Below are 18,273 nucleotides of genomic sequence, written 5' to 3' on the forward strand. Positions count from 1 at the left end.
TTTTTATAATCAGGTATGATAAAATATTTCTCTCCTATTACTTCACAGGGGAAATTATTGCATTTGTATTTGAGAATAAACTATTTCACAAGTATTTCTTGATACAATTTCCAGAAGTTTCCTTTTTTTTTATTTATTTTTCTAAGACAGTTGAAAATGTCCCTGTTTGACTTACAATAAAAAGCAGATGGCCCCTGATGCCCCTGTTTCCGTGCGAGCCTTCAGGCTTGCCGGAAACAGCAGTTAAGAAGCAGCGGTCTTAAGAACGCTGCTCCTTAACTGGTCCGCTGCCTCTGAGGCTGCGGACATCGATCCGCCCGATCTCATACGATCGGGTTGATTGACACCCCCTGCTAGCAGCCGATTGGCCGCGAATCTGCAGGGGGTGGCATTGCACAAGCAGTTCACCAAAACTGCTTGTGCAATGTTGAATGCCGACAGTGTATGCTGCCTGCATTTAGCAATGTCTGCCGGACATGATCCGCTGAGCGGATCATGTTGGGCAGACACTTGGTAAATCGGCCACTAAGTTTGTTGATTACTAAGACGTATTATGATGTAACTGATTTTACTTTAAATTATGCATATTGTCAGCATCAGGGTGTATTTTGGCCTTGGTTAACTGAGCCTGTGCCTAGGGTAGCGGAATTTGGAGGGGACTAAGGCAGCAAATATTGAGCATTATGCTTCGGGCATTTTGCCTTCCTATGCCTATGCTCTCCAAATGTTGTATTTATTAATTGCATTACTATTTCCTGATGCCTAGTTGTCTAGTGGGGACAGATTTCACTGTGCCTTTGTCATAAAAAATAAACAACTAAACAATACACTGGTCAGCATTCCAATTAATTTTAGCAATATAAAAATACATAGGTACGTAGCTTTCGGGGGGCAAAATCTAAACCTATATAAAATATCCATTAATGCAATACATAAAATTTATTAAAACTGGACATAGCAAGGAATAAAGTATTGCTATGAACTAGAGAGTTAATTTACAGGTTAATAACAACAAATTATTTAATACCTTCTCTTTAAATCACTAATTTCTGCTGACATATATGGTACTGTGCCCTTAGGGTCATGTGCAGGCTAGTAACATGAATTGTTATTAATCAATTTTGCCCCTGAATACTAATACTAATATGAAATGATTATACATTTCAAAAACAAGAGGTCAGATTTAGAGACAAAAAATATAAAAATATTTTAGTTTTAACATATTCAACAGTACCATAGAAAATGGTATCAGAAATATCATGTAAAGAATAAAACAAAACAAATTTATAAAAAATCATAATCTGGTGCTTTGTGGCATCATAATTTTGTTAAAGGGACACTGAACCCATATTTTTTCTTTCATAATTCGGATAGAGCATGCAATTTTAAGCAACTTTCTAATTTACTCCTATTATCAATTTTGCTTCATTCTCTTGCTATCTTTATTTGAAAAGCAAGAATGTAAGTTTAAAAGCCAGCCCATTTTTGGTTCCCAACTTGGGTTGTGCTTGCTGATTGGTGGTTAAATGCACCCTCCAATAAACAAGTGCTGTCACAAGTGCTCTGAACCACAAATTGGCTGGCTCCTTAACTTAGGTGCCTTATTTTTCAAATAAAGATAGCAAGAAAAATTGATAATAGGAGTGGATTAGAAAGTTGCTTAAAATTGAATGCTCTATCTGAATCATGAAAGAAAAATTTTGGTTTAGTGTCCTTTTAATATATATTTTATTGAGGTTTGGCAAACAGAATACAGCTCAATAACAGTGTATACAGAGAAAGACACTGAACAGGTATTACATAGCAATATAGCACTAAACAAAATATGTAAACTAGAGTAAAGGACACTGAAAAAAATATCAACAGTGAACTTTATAACTCAAAGCATAAAATTAAGGGGATATGAAACCCCAATTTTATTCCGTTCAGGATTCAAATAGAGCTTAAAATGTTAAACAACTTTCCAATTTACTTCTATTATCAAATTTGCTTTGCTCTCTTGATATTCTTTGTTGAAAGCTAAACTTATTTAGGCTCATATGCTTATTTCTAAGCCCTTGTAGGCTGCCTTTTATCTCAGTGCATACTAACAGTTTTTCACAGCTAGACAGTGCTATTTTAGGTGTGCCATATAGATAATACTTTGCTCACTCCTGTGGAGTTATTTAAGAGTCAGCACTGATTTGCTAAAATGCAAGTCTGTCAAAAGAACTGAGATAAGGGGGCAGTTTGCAGAGGCTTTGATACAAGGTAATCACAGAGTTTAAAAGTATAATAATATAACTGTGCTGGTTATGCAAACTTTGGGATTGGGTAATAAATAAAAGCGCAAAACGTTAATAAACTGTCGGAGGCTGACGATACATTGAGAAAAATTACACCCAGCTCAACCAGGTAGCTTACGGCTCCATTTTTAACAACTTAATGGAAGCAAGCCCATAGTTTCTGGGTATAGATAAAAATACAAGTAAGAAAGAAGTGGGATTGGAATAAAAAAAATAAATTAAAAAAATGGTACAATTGTAAAATTGTGGCTTCATTTTTTATTAATCTTTGGCTTATTTGTCTATAAATTGAACTTTTTTTCTTACTGAATCACCTGGAATGAGAACTACTGAGTTGAACCCCCCGTGCATATATTGTTTTTTTTCTTTCCTTTAATAAATTAATTTTAAAGTTATTAGAAAGGACTCTTCGGAAGCTAAATTCTTTCCATCTGTATATGCATATTCATGTATAAATTCTGTATAATTCCAATTTAAATGCATTCTAGTGATGGCAATTTTCTCATTGATTACCAATAGAGCTGGAAAATGCAGTAACTCATCACACAGAATCATCAATTTTACAAGGGTTTAACATATGTCTACCACCTCAGAAAAATAATAAAAATACAAAAAGGTACCTGTGCTGTTATTTCAACACATAATGGATTTTTAAGGGACATGAAACACAAAATGTTTCTTTCATGATTCAGATATAGAATACAATTTTAAACAACTTTCCAATTTACTTCTATTATCTAATTTGCTTCATTCTCTTGGTATCCTTTGTTGAAAAGCATATCTAGGTCTAGGATATGTTCAGGAGCTTGGAGCTAGCTGCTAATTGGTGGCTGACCTTGTATGCCCATTTTCATTGGTTTACAAATGGGTTCAGCTAGCTCCCAGGAGTGCATTGCTGCTTCTTCAATAAAAGATACCATGAGAATGATGCAAAATTGATAACAGAAGTAAATTGGAAAGTTATGTATAATGTATTTCAATCATAAAAGAAATTGACTTAAAAAACAAAAAAAAACAAAATCAAAAAAACTTTTAATATGGAATAAAACACCTATGTTTTGGTTCTGCCAAATGTTCTGATGCTCTACAAAAAACTATCATAATTAAAATAACAATTCAGCATGGTGAAAGCTTACTCTGCAGAAACCTAGCTTCACTGTTTTTCTATATAGCCTATTCTTTAGTGTGGGGAGAAATCTTAAGTTAAAGTAAATAAAGTCCATAGAATTACCTACAAATGTAAGAGCTGGGAGGCATCTTGGATGAATCACAAAAGGCAGCCATGTTTTTATTGGTCACAGAATTTAGAGGAATTTAGAGATTGATCAATAATATTAGGACATTTCCAGGGCAACCTGTAAATGTACTAAACATTGCAAATTCAGTATTCACATATCGATGTGGCTAATTCATTGTTTATCCACTACACATAATTTAGACTGACTTTCTGTTTATTGCTTACTAATGCTGATTGCTTGATAGGTAGTTCTATTAATGCTGATTGGTTGATAGGTACTTCTATTAATGCTGATTGGTTGATAGGTAGTTCTATTAATGCTCATTGGTTGATAGGTAGTTCTATTAATGCTGATTGCTTGATAGGTAGTTCTATTAATGCTGATTGGTTGATAGGTAGTTCTATTAATGCTGATTGGTTGATAGGTAGTTCTATTAATGCTCATTGGTTGATAGGTAGTTCTATTAATGCTCATTGGTTTAATAGGTTGGTTTTTTTCATAACAATTACACGCATTCCTTAAAAAGAAAGAAATAAAACTGTGATACATTTAGGAATGCATCATGGAATTTTATTATATGAAACAAATAAAATACATTGACTACTATGAGTCTTTAAAGAGACATACAAGTGCAAAAAGAAAATGCTCAAAGGGTTAAACAAGTAGGTAAAGGGGCATTAAACCCACATTTTTTTCTTCTTTTCTTTTCATTTCTATTTTAAAATTTGCTTCATTCTCTTGGTATCCTTTGTTGAAGTAGCAGCAATGCATTACTGCGAGCTAGCTGAACATATTATGTGAGGCATTGACAAGAAGCATATATGTGCGGCCACCAATCAGCCACTGGCTCCCAGTAGTGCATCGCTGCTCTAGGTATGCTTTTTAATGCTTTGCTCTAGAGCTGAATTTAAACATATTTCTTTTATTTTCGCCTTAAAAGTAAATGCTATTTATATTTAATTGAGACTAATGCAACTAATTTAACTTAAGATAGGGAAATTGTAATTTTAATATAAAATTAGGGGGGCGTTAGATTTAGGGGTTACTAGTTTAAATTAGTTTATTGCGATGTGGGGGATTTTGGTTTAGGGGTTAATAGTTTAATTTAGTATATTTCGTTGTGAGGGGCTTGCGGTTTTTAGACTCACTGCAAAACTCGTAATGGCTGCGCTATGGAAGTCCCATGAAAAAACGTAATTTTTACGAGTGTGGGACTGACGTTGCGTTATAGGCTAAAAGGTACAGCTTGCAGTACAGCTATACCAACAAGACTTTTAATGGTTGCGTTGCTGTTTTAATGCTGAAATGACCATTTTTTCAGCGTTAAAACACAAACGCACAACTCGTAATCTACCTGAAAGTGTTTAATGTCCCTTTAAGAGTTTTCATGCTATGTTATTATTATATAAATTAATTGTACAGTCAGAGCATTATGACTGCACATTAGTGTTTACCAGCACATTAAACAGGTAAAGCATAGAATACAAAGTGTACTTTAAAGGGGTACTAATCCCACATTTTTTCTTTCATGATTCAGATAGAGCATGCCATTTTAAGCAACTTTCTAATTTACCCCTATTATCAATTTTTCTTTGTTCTCATGTTATCTTGATTTGAAAAAAAAAGTAATAAAAGGTTAGGAGCTGGCCCATTTTTAGTTCAGCACCTTGGTAGAGCTTGCTGATTGGTTTGCTACATTTAGCCACATATCAGCAAGTGCTGCCCAGGTGCTGAACAAAAAATGGTCCAGCTCTAAGGCTTACAGTACTGCTTTTTCAAATCAAGATAGCATGAGAAGAAAGAAAAATTGATAATAGGAGTAAATTAGAAAGGTGCTTAAAATCCCATGCTCTAGAATCATGAAAGAAAAAAAATTAGGTTTAGTATCCCTTTAAGGGACATAAAAACCCCAAACTCTCTTTCATGATTCAGACAGAGCATAACATTTTAAACAACTTTATAATTTACTTCTATTATCTAATTTGCTTTATTTTCTTGGTATCCTTTGTTGAAGGAGCAGTAATACACTACTGGGAGCTAGCTGTAAGCCAATGACAAGTGTCATATATGTGCAGCCACCAATCAGCAGCTTCTGAGTCTACCTAGAAATACCTTTCAACAAAGAATACCAAGAAAATGAAGCAAATTAGATAATATCAGTAAATGATCAAGTTGTATAAAATTGTATGCTCTGTCTGAATCATGAAAGAAAATTTGGGGGTTTTATGTCACTTTAAAAAATGTTTATTTGGAAGTTATACATAAAAAAAAGAGAAAACAAAAGTATTAACCCTTGGAACAAATGGCTTCTATTTTTATTTTAAAATCATCCCCTAAATAATTTTTGTTTCTTTTTCTGAATTCCTATTTAAAAATATTTTTCAATATTTTTTTTTACATTTTTTTAATAATATTGCTTTTGGCAAATAGGAAAGAGAACAGGAATCAGAATATATATATTTTGTGGAACATTTTATTTCTAGATGAACAATGAATGAAGAAACAATTTACCCTTGATGTGCAGAAATATATCTTCTGTTATATACTACATACAATCTCTATAAACAGCACAATCTGAATTTGACAATAAAAAGATATCTTTCTAATCAAACTGTTATAGGAATAGAAAAAAACTGTCTTATTTCTATTTTAAACTAGGGTAGAAATCTTCAATGTCTTTATCAGTTTGAAATGAACTGGGACATAGACTGACATTATATGAATCATCTTGTTTGCTCAAAAAGGTGCCTAAACCCTGTTTTGTGGCATAAAGATATGTAATGCTTCTAAAATAATATAATGATTGGAAATCGTTTAAATGAACCTTAACCTTTTTTTTTTTTTTTTACAAAAATCAAGATGGTTTAAATAACTGTAAATTTTATCATAAATGGATAGATAGAAGATGGATGGGCAGAAACCTAGATACAAAAAATAATAACAAAATACAATAGATTTAACTGCTTATTATATTCCATTCCCACCAAAGTAACCCCAATTAACCCAGTTGAACCAACCCATAAGATCAAAGTTTCTTGGCTTTTTCAAAAAGGGCTTTATCTTTGATGGTTCCTTGTATATGCAGACTTTTTTTTAGCTCATACTGTATGTCCTACATTGAGAATTTCTTTTCATTAATGTAATAGCCTTACTCCATCTAACAGGGCCATTATTTCTGTTCCCTTAAAAGGTTTAATACTTACACAGGTCACAGTTTATGGATGTTAGTTACTTATGGACATACAGAGGCTGAGTTTTATAGGTGTTATTAAGTATGACATTATTTTAAAAAGACAGGGAACTGATTAGCCAAAGCTATAGGAAGAAAAAAATGCTGCCCCAATCAGTGGCGGTTCTAGACAAATTTTACTGGGGGGGGCAAGGTGGGGCCAGTGTTTAATCAGAGGGGCACATTAAAAAAAATATAGATATACATTTATTATATATGTATAAAGCCTTGATATAAGGGCCACATTTTAAAAATTTTACATGGACACATGCTCATTAAGATGACAGATTTTACCTTTTTGTGACTTTCCTTACACAGCTCAAGGTATTAAGAATATGGTATAAATTGCATCTTTAAGCAAAATACAACTTAGAAAGTATATACAAATACTTCAAGAAAATAGTTACCTTAAACAATTAAAAACCGCACACAACACACAATAAGCTGACTAATATTGTCTAACAAAAATTTTAGATGTTGATCATGTAAATCAATTTGAAGAGCAAATTGATACACAACATTAATACAACAAATACCCATAAGCTAAAACAAATGTGTTGATAACATAAGCACCATATTGATATCTGTGCACTGCAATTTACACATTTAAGGATTCAATGGTCGGTTAGACTTCCACTTTTCTTCTTGTCTACCATCTTGCCCCCACTTATGACATACGTGGATCTCAAGAGACTCCCTATACCTCTGTCTCCCTTAAGCTTTTGCTAATTAATTAGATCGATCAATCATCATGTCAGTCTGCCCTCTCAGCTCTCCTGCCTGTCTGTTCTCTACTCTAAGTTACGATCTAACTATGCTTTTGTCAAAAACATAGTTAGATCGTAACTTAGAGTAGAGAACAGACAGGCAGTGAGGCAGGAGAGCTGAGAGGGCAGACTGACATAGTTTTTTGTTTTCCTGCCAGACGGGCACTGCTTGCTATACTTTTTTTGACAATGAAAGTACTTTAACTTTACTCCTACCTGAGTTAGGCTCAGTCCCCGCCACCGCAGAGCAGACCGCACCGACCGTACTTACAATCACTGATCCGGGATCACTCAGTGTGAGTCAGACTACTTAGTCTCCAAGCCCGGCTGCTGTCCACACTTCTTCTAAGTTCTTCTCACCTAATGACCTAACCGCGGCATGGGAGATCAGTTTACGTGCATGAGCATGAAGCCATGTGCCACAGACACTAGCTGGTCAAGTGACTGCTCGGCGGTAAGCCGCCAGTGACGCCTGTGCCTGTCAAACTCAAATATATATTTTTTTTAAAGCTACATATTTGGGCAGCATAAAAAATAAAAATAATATTTATTTCAGACACCATTTCAGGGGGGGCCACAGGGGGGGGCGGGGACATTTTTACAGGGGCACCGGCCCCTGTAGGCCCCCCTGTAGAACCGCCCCTGGCCCCAATATTTATGAAATTTGACAAACTACGTTATTTCATTGTCTAGAAGTTGATATTATTTTTTTTGCGAAAACAAACGAGCAATAGTTGCTGAGATGTAAAGGGTCAAAGTCACCTTATTTTGATTTATTTTTAGCATGTTAAAGGACCAGTCAACACAGTAGATTTGTATAATCAACAAATGCAAGATAACAAGACAATGCAATAGCACTTAGTCTGAACTTCAAATGAGTAGTAGATTTTTTTCTGACAATTTTAAAAGTTATGTCTTTTTCCACTCCCCCTGTAACATGTGACAGCCATCAGCCAATCACAAATGCATACACGTACCACGTGACAGCCACCAGCCATTCACAAATGCATACACACTTATTCTTGCACATGCTCAGTAGGAGCTGGTGACTCAAAAAGTTTAAATATAAAAAGACTGTGCACATTTAGTTAATGGAAGTAAATTGGAAAGTTGTTTGAAATTGCATGCTCTATCTGAATAATGAAAGTTTAATTTTGATTGAGTGTCCCTTTAACCCCTTAGTGACCAGAGCACTTTTCCATTTTCTGTCCGTTTGGGACCAAGGCTATTTTTACATTTTTGCGGTGTTTGTGTTTAGCTGTAATTTTCCTCTTGCTCATTTACTGTACCCACACATATTATATACCGTTTTTCTCGCCATTAAATGGACTTTCTAAAGATACCATTATTTTCATCATATCTTATAATTTACTATAAAAAAAATTATAAAATATGAGGAAAAAATGGAAAAAAACACACTTTTTCTAACTTTGACCCCAAAAATCTGTTACACATCTACGACCACCAAAAAACACCCATGCTAAATAGTTTCTAAATTTTGTCCTGAGTTTAGAAATACCCAATGTTTACATGTTCTTTGCTTTTTTTGCAAGTTATAGGGCCATAAATACAAGTAGCACTTTGCTATTTCCAAACCACTTTTTTTCAAAATTAGCGCTAGTTACATTGGAACACTAATATCTTTCAGGAATCCCTGAATATCCCTTGACATGTATATATTTTTTTTTAGAAGACAACCCAAAGTATTGATTTAGGCCCATTTTGGTATATTTCATGCCACCATTTCACCGCCAAATGCGATCAAATAAAAAAAATCGTTCACTTTTTCACAAATTTTTTCACAAACTTTAGGTTTCTCACTGAAATTATTTACAAACAGCTTGTGCAAATATGGCACAAATGGTTGTAAATTCTTCTCTGGGATCCCCTTTGTTCATAAATAGCAGACTTATATGGCTTTGGTGTTGCTTTTTGGTAATTAGAATGCCACTAAATGCCACTGCGCACCACACGTGTATTATGCCCAGCAGTGTAGGGGTTAATTAGGGAGCATGTAGGGAGCTTTTTGGGGTAATTTTAGCTTTAGTGTAGTGTAGTAGACAACCCCAAGTATTGATCTAGGCCCATTTTGGTATATTTCATGCCACCATTTCACCGCCAAATGCGATCAAATAAAAAAAAAAGTTACATTTTTCACAATTTTAGGTTTCTCACTGAAATAATTTACAAACAGCTTGTGCAGTTATGGCACAAATGGTTGTAAATGCTTCTCTGGGATCCCCTTTGTTCAGAAATAGCAGACATATATGGCTTTGGCATTGCTTTTTGGTATTTAGAAGGCCGCTAAATGCCGCTGCGCATCACACGTGTATTATGGCTAGCAGTGAAGGGGTTAATTAGGTAGCTTGTAGGGAGCTTGCAGGGTTAATATTAGATTTAGTGTAGAGCTCAGCCTCCCACCTGAAACATCAGACCCCCTGATCCCTCCCAAACAGCTCTCTTCCCTCCCCCACCCCACAATTGTCCCCGCCATCTTAAGTACTGGCAGAAACTCTGCCAGTACTAAAATAAAAGGTATTTAGCCCTTTTTTTAAAAAAAAAAAGAAGCATATTTACATATGCTGATGTGTACGATCCCCCCTTAGACCCCAACCTCACTGATCCCCCCTAAAAAGCTCTATAACCCTCCCACTCTAACTTAATGGGCGCCATCTTGGGTACTGGCAGCTGTCTGCCAGTACCCAGTTTAGAAGAAAAAAATGGGTTTTTTTTACATTTATTAAAAGTTTCTGTAGTGTAGCTTCCCCCCACACAAAACCAACCCCCCACCCCTCCATGATCCCCTCCATGATCACTTTTTGTGCTTAGATTTGGGTCTTATTTATTAATACATTTTCCGTAGTGTAGCGGTTCCCACCCGCTCCCGCCCCGTGCACGCGCCCGCCCGCCACCCTCCGTGCACGCGCGCGCGCCCGTGCGCGCCCCCGACGATCGCGCCCCCGATCCCACCCCCCTTGACGTCATGCGGCACACCGATGGCCGCCCACCCGCCTCCCAAGTCGGCTCCCACCCACCAACGAAACCGGCCATCGATGTCCGGTGCAGAGAGGGCCACAGAGTGGCTCTCTCTGCATCGGATGGCTGTAAAAGGTTATTGCAGGATGCCTCCATATCGAGGCATCACTGCAATAACCGGAAAGCAGCTGGAAGCGAGCAGGATCGCTTCCAGCTGCTTTCCACACCGAGGACGTGCAGGGTACGTCCTCAGGCGTTAACTGCCTTTTTTTTGAGGACGTACCCTGCACGTCCTCGGTCATTAAGGGGTTAAGTTAAAGTAAATGGCTGAAAAAATAAAACAAGATGTGTTCAGTAGCATGCCTTGATTTATTTTTGGCAATAGTGGTTTGTGGGAATTGTAGATATTGGTTCCTATGATGCTGGTCAAACTCGTAGCCTGAAACACATTTGTTCGACTGACATTTATGCAACGGATAATAATCCGACAGACAAATGTCTGTCGGATAACAGTCCGACCATGGCCAAATGTGTCAGATTCTACTCACGCATTCTGTCCATGAACTGTTAAAAGCACGTCATGGGTGTGGGACACATGGTTAGGTTCCCCCGAGGTGGTTGGCGGTACCCGAGGCACTGATTAGAACAAAACTCTCTGGAGCGTATCTGCCCTCGGCCGAATGTACGTCCACTCGGAATATAGTCTCTCTGACATATGTCTGACGGACAAATGTGCTTCGGCATTCAGTCTGTTGGTATTCTGTCCAAGAACTGGTCAAACTACACACACACTTTTCAACAAAATATACCAAAACTGTGAACTTGACAATTGTTCATGATACAGATAGAGCATGCAATTTTAAAAGGAGTTTCAAATTACTGCAATTGAATTGCAGTAATTTGAAACACCTTTTAAAATTGCATGCTCTATCTGTATCATGAATGTTTAATTCTGACTTCCATGTCTCTTTAAAAGTACTACATGGATTTATTGAAATTCTCAGGGTTTGTAGAAACATCCAGTTTATCCATGCAAAAGTTCTAAGCATTTGAAAATCAGTGTTTGGCATGAATTGCTTGTATAAACTTAAACTATGACTGCTTTACCCTGCAGCCATAATTAGTTCATTGCAAGGATTCAGGGCTGTTGTAAAATGTGCACCTGTGGAAATGCAGTATTTATAGCAATAAACAAGGGGTCATACATGTGTCACACAGGGGATGAACCAGATGCACTGATATATGCCAGAACATCTGCTAAGCATGAAAGGCAAAATGTGTCATAGATTTGGGAAGTTTCTGTGCATGTATATATATATATAAAATAGAATTATTGTAACCCCACAACGTACGCTTATCAGTTTATTACTGTACAACATCATTTTATTCAAACTGATTGGGAGCAGAAAAGGTTTGGATTTGAGATCATTAGATCTTCAGAATATTTGTATATTTGCATCTGCAAAATTAAACAGCTTGTAGAGGGTATGGGCCCAACAATCTCTTATTTTATCCAGACAATATTTACATATCATAATACAGCTTACACATGTAGCATGTAGGTAGTTTTATATACATTTTATACTTGTTTATACATAGTCATATCAGAAAGACAGTACTGGAATCTGAAAGGTTATAGTTCTTGTTTTTAAATAAATATAACTATCATTTGCATTTTCAAACACAAAAACTAACAAAAAATGCAGACAGAGAAGACTGGGACTTACCGGTGGGGAAAATGAAAAAGTCTGGATTTCAGAATAATTCTGGATTTCAGAATTTCAGATTTGTAGCATTATTATTATTATTAATATTATTATTATTATTATTATTATTAGAGCTGTGCATTTGTTTTGATATGAATAGAAAATCGTAATGAAAAATGCAATTTTTTTTTTAACAAAATTAATATCTGAATGAATGCCCCAATGAAATTGAAAGAAAATGAAAAAATACTAACGAAATTTGTCAGTATTCTATTGTTTTTTTTTAAAAAATTACCTTTAAGGGGTTAAATACTAACCTATAGCCACTGTAACCTGCAACTCTTCTTCACAGAACCCAGGTGGTGCTAATAGGAGGCTTAGTGCGGCGGCTCCCAGGGCCTGAATTAAAGCAAATGGTTCTTTAGTGCAGGCCCAGGGAGCCACTGCGCTAAGCCTCCTATTAGCAAGACCGTGGCTCTGTGAAGAAGAAGAGCGGGTTAGCGTGGCTCTCCAGCACGCTAAAGGTAAGTATAAGCTATAGGTGAACTTTTTCACCTTTTAGCTTATGAACATTTAAAGGGACAGTCTACACCAGAATATTTATTGTTTTAAAAAGATAGATAATCCCTTTATTACCCATTCCCTAGTTTTGCATAACCAACACGGTTATATTAATACACTTTTTACCTCTTTGATTATATTGTATCTAAGACTCTACAAACTGCCGCCTTATTTCAGTTCTTTTGACAGACTTGCATTGTAGCCAATTAGTGCTGGTTCAAATGAACTCCACGTGCATGAGCACAGTGTTAGCGCTGCGGAATCTGTTGGCGCTCTACAAATAACCGATAATAATAATAATGCTATCTGTATGAAACACATGAACTTACACCCTCTAGTGGTGAATAGTGATGTCGCGAACCTAAAATTTTCGGTTCGCGAACCGCGGACTCGAACTTCCGGTATTGTTCGCGAACGCGCGAACCGCGCGAACCGCCATTGAATTCAATAGGCAGGCGAACTTTAAAACCTATAAGGACTCTTTCTGGCCACAATAGTGATGGAAAAGTTGTTTCAAGGGTCCTAACACCTGGACTGTTGTATGCTGGAGGGGGATCCCTGGCAAAACTCCCATGGAAAATTACATAGTTGATGCAGAGTCTGCTTTTAAGCCATAATGGGTCTAAATCAACTAACATTCCCAAAGTGGCTGTCTCAAAACATCCCGGACACAAGATAGATTGATAGTGATAGATAGGATAGATAGATATACATAGATTGATAGTTAGATAGAATCGATAGAAGAGAAATAGATATATTTGTTAGATATATAATTACCCTAATAAATTCTAATAATCAAACATGCGTTCTTGGACCCAACTAGCTTGTGTCAATTAGTACTTTTCTTAGCACTTTAATCCCTGTTCCCCCCCCCCCCTATCGTGGGAGTTCTATATGGCCTGCCAGATTACCCTGAAAAATTATAATAATAAGACATGTGGTCTGCTACCTATTTTAACGAGGTTGTGTTTTAAATACTACCATTCTTAGCACTTTAATCTCTGTAACTCCCCCTATTTGGTGAGGTCTATACGGCCTGGATGATTACCCATACAAAATATAATAATAAGACATCTGCTCTTGGTCTGCGACCCATGGTAACTATGTTGTGTTAATTAGTAATTTCCTTCGCATTTTAATAGCTGTTACTCATACTCACCATATCGGTGGAGGTCTATATGGCCTGCATGATTACCCTTACAAAATATAACAACCAAACATATGTTCTGGGACCCATGGTAAGTAGGTTGTGTTATGTAGTACTGTTCTTTGCATTTTCATACCTGTTACAACACCAAATGGTGGCAGGTCTATCTGTCCTTCATGATTAGCTGCACCCAAACCCAAAAAAAAGCCGAGTGGTTTTAGACTAACACCCATGGCTAACTCTGTTGTTTCAATTAGTACTATTCTTAGCACTTTCATCCCTGTTATGGGCGGTCTACATGGCCATCATGATTAGCCGAACAAAATACTACAATCCAACCTTTGCTCAGTCTTCATAGGCCCTTCATTGTCTGTATTTTGATAGTACAGTTCTTATTATTTTTATAGCTGATACAACACCGAATGTTGTCAGCTCTATATGGCCTGCAGGATTAGCTGCACCCAATACAAAAATAAATCCAAGCGGTCTTGGATTAACACCCATGGCTAACTCTGTTGTTTCAAGTAGTACTATTCTTAGCACTTTCATCTCATCATCCCTGTTACTTCCAGGACTCTCGGTGGTGGTGGTCTACATGGCCATCATGATTAGCCTAACCAAATACTACAATCCAACCTTGGCTCAGTCTTCCTAAGGCCCTTCATTGGCTGTATTTTGGTAGTACTGTTCTTATTAGTTTAATAGCTGATACGACACCGAATGTTGTCAGCTCTATATGGCCTGCATGAATAGCCGCACCCAAAGCCAAAAAAAAGCCAAGCGGTTTTGCACTAACACCCATGGCTAACTCTGTTGTTTCAAGTTCTACTATTCTTAGCTCTTTCATCTCATCATCCCTGTTACTTCCAGGACTCTCGGTGGTGGTGGTCTACATGGCCATCATGATTAGCCTAACCAAATACTACAATCCAACCTTGGCCCAGTCTTCCTAAGGCCCTTCATTGGCTGTATTTTGGTAGTACTGTTCTTATTAGTTTAATAGCTGATACGACACCGAATGTTGTCAGCTCTATATGGCCTGCATGAATAGCCACACCCAAAGCCAAAAAAAAGCCAAGCGGTTTTGTACTAACACCCATGGCTAACTCTGTTGTTTCAAGTTCTACTATTCTTAGCTCTTTCATCTCATCATCCCTGTTACTTCCAGGACTCTCGGTGGTGGTGGTCTACATGGCCATCATGATTAGCCTAACCAAATACTACAATCCAACCTTGGCCCAGTCTTCCTAAGGCCCTTCATTGGCTGTATTTTGGTAGTACTGTTCTTATTAGTTTAATAGCTGATACGACACCGAATGTTGTCAGCTCTATATGGCCTGCATGAATAGCCACACCCAAAGCCAAAAAAAAGCCAAGCGGTTTTGTACTAACACCCATGGCTAACTCTGTTGTTTCAAGTTCTACTATTCTTAGCTCTTTCATCTCATCATCCCTGTTACTTCCAGGACTCTCGGTGGTGGTGGTCTACATGGCCATCATGATTAGCCTAACCAAATACTACAATCCAACCTTGGCTCAGTCTTCCTAAGGCCCTTCATTGGCTGTATTTTGGTAGTACTGTCATCCTTTTGAATAAAAGATTACAGTAAAGGCATTGATTTTAGAAAGCCACAGATCATTATTTGCAACCGTGAATTTAGAAAAAAAAAATTGATTACACAGCCGTGACACTTATTTATGCTCAGGCCTTTTTAATACGAGGGTCCCGGAGCCTCAACCGAAACAACAGCATGAAAGAGGAGATATGTCATCCTTTTGAATAAAAGATTACAGGAAAGGCATTGATTTTAGAAACCCACAGATCATTATTTGCAACCGTGAATTTAGAAAAAAAAATTGATTACACACCCGTCACACTTATTTATGCTCAGGCCTTTTTAATACGAGGGTCCCGGAGGCTCAACCGAAACAACAGCATGAAAGAGGAGATATGTCATACTTTTGAATAAAAGATTACAGGAAAGGCATTGATTTTAGAAACCCACAGATCATTATTTGCAACCGTGAATTTAGAAAAAAAATTGATTACACACCCGTCACACTTATTTATGCTCAGGCCTTTTTAATACGAGGGTCCCGGAGCCTCAACCGAGACAACAGCATGAAAGAGGAGATATGTCATACTTTTGAATAAAAGATTACAGGAAAGGCATTGATTTTAGAAAGCCACAGATCATTATTTGCAACCATGAAATTACACAAAAACATTGATTAGACAGCCGTGACACTTATTTATGCTCAGGCCTTTTTAATACGAGGGTCCCGGAGCCTCAACCTAAACAGCATGAAAGAGGAGATATGTCATCCTTTTGAATAAAAGATTACAGGAAAGGCATTGATTTTAGAAACCCACAGATCATTATTTGCAACCGTGAATTTAGAAAAAAAAATTGATTACACACCCGTCACACTTATTTATGCTCAGGCCTTTTTAATACGAGGGTCCCGGAGCCTCAACCGAAACAACAGCATGAAAGAGGAGATATGTCATACTTTTGAATAAAAGATTACAGGAAAGGCATTGATTTTAGAAACCCACAGATCATTATTTACAACCGTGAATTTAGAAAAAAAAATTGATTACACACCCGTCACACTTATTTATGCTCAGGCCTTTTTAATACGATGGTCCCGGAGCCTCAACCGAAACAACAGCATGAAAGAGGAGATATGTCATACTTTTGAATAAAAGATTACAGGAAAGGCATTGATTTTAGAAAGCCACAGATCATTTATATGACCCGTGTAATAGAAAAAAACATTCATTAGACACCGGTTACACTTATTTATCCTCAGGCCTTGTTAATACGAGGGTCCCGGAGCCGCAACTGAAACAACAGCATGAAAGAGGACATATGTCAATCTTTTTGAATTATAGATTACAGGAAAGGCATTGATTTTAGAAACACTGAGATAATTACTTGCAACCGGGAAATCAAAAAAAAATTGAACAGACACCCAGTACACTTTATTATCCATAGGCCTTTTCAGCAGAGGCTCCAGGACCCTAAACAAAAACAAGAGCAGGGAGCTGGGCATAGGAGTACAATGGAGTGTGACAATAATAATCTGAAGGTGAAGATTGCATAGTTGTGGCATTTTAATTTTGTTATCGTGGGAACTTAGTACTTGCAATGACCTTGCTCTGGTGAATCCATATCGCAAATGTGTTATTTAAGGCACTGTTTGTCTATTTTTTTGAATATCAGCATTTGTTAAATGAAGCTCAACTTAGGCTGGTGAGAAACGACCTTTCTTCTGGCTGTTTGCAAATGTTGTGGCTCTGGACAAACATGTGAATAAGGGGCCATCAGCCATATTCTGCACGCAACCCCTTTGATGATTGACGATAAACATGTGTCACCTGCAAGCAGAGCTCGTTACTTCTGTCTAAATCATCTTCCTGGTATGGACAGGCCACTGTTTCCCACAGCAAGTACGAATTTTGAAATACAAGATTGTCTTGAGTATGGTAGGAAACCAAAGTTTATTTAATTCAGTACTATCTATCACCACAAAAAATGAACTTCTTGAAGCAACAAAAATGCCAGCAATTTCATGTGCTTATGGATGACAAGGACGTCATGTCCTTTGGTGCACAGAGATGGAGACGATTTTTGCCCTCCCTGTACACTACCCAGATGTCTCAAACATCACCAGAAACACAATACAGCCACTCTTGTGAAGTTCCTGGTGTTCCGGTAGCCATCTCTTTGCGCTCCTAAAAGAATACTTTATCAGTGTTTTTGTATACATCCGACAACAGCTTCGGAGACTGTGGTGACGCACATGTTATTTACTGTTGTTCCAGCTGTGGCAATATCAATTGGCATGAAAAAGTTAAGATTTGTGGGTTGTGGAGCCTATAGCTGTTAAGGTAGGACGTGTGTTTGAGGAGCTCCAGGTCTTACAAGTTACTTTGGAGTTAGTTTTCAACCTTAATTTAATTTTCTTTTTGGGATTCATAGTCACACTTTCTGGGGCTATCCAAGAGGAGCCTGGTAAAAGCAGTAGTAGTCACCCCTTATATCAACGGGTACGGAGACCTGTTTTTTGCATTTCCAACATTGCGCCGTACCCCAAACTAATCCTGAATGAAAAAAAATAAATAAAAATTTGGACTAGTGACGCACATTTTATGCACGCTGTGGCAATTGCAATTTGCAATAAAAATAATCTGCTAACAACAACCACTACCTACGACCACACCTGACTCCTGAAGTCATGCTTCAGTTATTAAGTCAAGTTAAATTAATTTTTTTTTTTCTTTATTATGCGCAGCAGAGGCTCCAGGACCCTCGACAAAACCAGCAGCAGGAAAGAGGACATATGGCATCCTTTTG

Source organism: Bombina bombina, chromosome 4, assembly GCF_027579735.1.
Source record: "Bombina bombina isolate aBomBom1 chromosome 4, aBomBom1.pri, whole genome shotgun sequence".
Classification (NCBI taxonomy): domain Eukaryota; kingdom Metazoa; phylum Chordata; class Amphibia; order Anura; family Bombinatoridae; genus Bombina; species Bombina bombina.